The following is a 2,212-nucleotide window of genomic DNA, read 5'->3' on the forward strand; positions in this document are numbered from 1 at the left end:
TTTTTTTTTTTTTTTTGAAATACGGTCTCACTATGTAGCTCAGGCCGGCCTTGAACTCAGGGCAATCCTCCTGCCTCAGCCTCCCAAGTGCTCGGATTACAAGCATTGCCCCACGAGGCCCAGCTCTGGCAGGGAACTTATCTAGCTGGCTCCTTGCTGCATACATGTTGCCTAAGAACATACCAGCCGTAGAACAGGTGCTCAACACATACCAGTACTTGTTGAAGAATGAATAAATGAAAATTAGGTTTTTCACATGGGTTTTCAAATATGTCCAAAATGGAATTTTTTGTTTTAATCTACATTAAGAAAAACCAACAGAAAATTAGTTTAATATATTTCAGTTTATTGATATACTCAATATGTATTTTAAGAGAAATAGTCTTATTTCATAATTCACCATAAAATTTATGTAATACATTATGAATGCTAATGCCATGAATGTCACTAACAATAAGCTACCTCAGATTGCTCCCATGCTACTCTCCTACTACACTCAGATGTACCACTGGGTCATGTAATGAAACCTATGCCTGTAATTTGACTGCGGGCAATTTTCTTTTTTCATTTTCACATTTCAGTAAATGAGTATGTACTGATGTCTACCTTCTGCAGACACTAAGGACATGCGGTCCTTCCTGTCAAGATAATCACATTCTGACCAGAGTCAAGGCCTTCAGCTACGTGAAAAGTTCATCATACGTACTTCCTCCGCAGATTTCCAGCTCTCAATTTTTCAAGTAAGCTTACAAAACAAAGCCCTCAAAAACCCCTTTAAAATGTTACAATTACTTTGCAGTTCATTACACTCAACTTTTTGAAGAAGCAGTAAAATTTAAAAGCTGATTAATTCTACGCTTATGCCAGGTTAAACAAATCTAAAGTATCTTTCGAAATGACGTCAGTCACGTGTAATTTCTCTTGGGGTCGAGGCAGAATGCTTGGAAGATCTCAGATGAATTCCCAGCCGTTATTTCCAAGTGGGCTTTGGTTTTCAACGTAAAGTCAGAAAGCACCATAAACTACGAAGGGCGAATTTACAGGAAGAAGGGGCCATAGAGTCCTACCCGGTCCTGTCCTCGGTGCAGGACCCAATTCTCCCTCGGAAAAGCTAAGTGTCTGCCCTCGGGAACAGGGCGGTCAAGTCCGGGTCGATTCAGATCTGGGGCTCTCGCTTCACCACTCCTGCCTTCATCTCGTCGCAAAGGCGTACAATGACAAGCCTACCGCTTTGCGACCCAGCGAAGCGACTCTCGGATTCAAGCCTCGCCGCCTAGGGCGCAGCAGTACCAAGTTCTAGATGCCAGCAGAAGCCCAAAGCGCAAGGCCGCCATGGCCGCACAGCGAAGCCGAGCGCGCCCACGGAAGGCAGAGCAGCGCGGCAAAGAGAGCGGAGACAAAGACGCGAGGCACCGAGGCGCAGCGCGGCAGGGCCCCAGCCGCGAACGCGCAGCGGGGGCAGAGCAAGCGGGGACCGGCTCAGGGACTCTCGGACGACGGACGCGGGGCAGCCTCCGCCAGGCTCTGCCCGGCAGGAACGCGGGCCTCGGCTCCGCACACTCACCACTGGGAGCTCCGTAATGGCGGCAGCGGCGGCGGCAGGGGCGGAGAACCCGGGGGGGCGGAACCGCCGCAGCCAGTCACCGCCGCCAGCATCTTTCGAACCGGCTCCGAAGACCGCAGAGGGAGTGGGGTGAGGGGAGGGCGCGGCGGACCATAGGCCGCGCAGCCGCCGCGCAGCTTATGCGCAGGCGCGACCCCGCAGCCAATTGGGGACTGTAGCGCACGCCGGCGCAGGCGCGCTGGGACGCAGGGGCGCACGGCCAGGGAAGCGCTGCCCCTCCTCCCCCAAGCCCAAACAAAACAAGGGCGGGAGCGCGCCGCAGGGCCCCAGAGGAGGCGTCCGAGAGGGGCAGGGGGCTAGGTCGCAGGGGAGGGAGGGGGCGGGGCGGCCGCCGCAGGCAGACAAAAGGCACCACCTCCCGGGACCCAAGCGCCCCGCCCCCTCCTCTCAGGGAGCGGCGTCCGGGCCGAGCGGCCTCCGCCACCCGCCTTCAGGGCCCCGCAAGTCCGCGCCCACGCCTCGCCCGCCTGTCCCGTCCTGCGTTACCTCTGTGCTCCCCCTTCCTGGTACCCGCGCCCCGTACGGCCTCTCGGCGCCGCTCCCACCGCTCGCTGTCGTCTCCACCGCCGCTGTCCTCCAGGCCCAGCC

At 55.6% G+C, this 2,212-nt stretch overlaps 1 protein-coding gene across 1 annotated transcript in view; it reads right to left on the minus strand.

Moving 5' to 3' along the window:
• Hp1bp3 (heterochromatin protein 1, binding protein 3) overlaps window positions 1–2,212 on the minus strand; it is a 37,035-nt gene extending 34,823 nt beyond the window's left edge. The window contains exon 1 of the mRNA XM_013519507.1: window positions 2,111–2,212. The gene's annotated coding sequence lies outside the window, so the exon portion shown is untranslated. The remainder of the gene's footprint in view (window positions 1–2,110) is intronic.

Source organism: Chinchilla lanigera, unplaced genomic scaffold (genome assembly GCF_000276665.1).
Source record: "Chinchilla lanigera isolate Chin_1 unplaced genomic scaffold, ChiLan1.0 scaffold00051, whole genome shotgun sequence".
Taxonomy (NCBI): domain Eukaryota; kingdom Metazoa; phylum Chordata; class Mammalia; order Rodentia; family Chinchillidae; genus Chinchilla; species Chinchilla lanigera.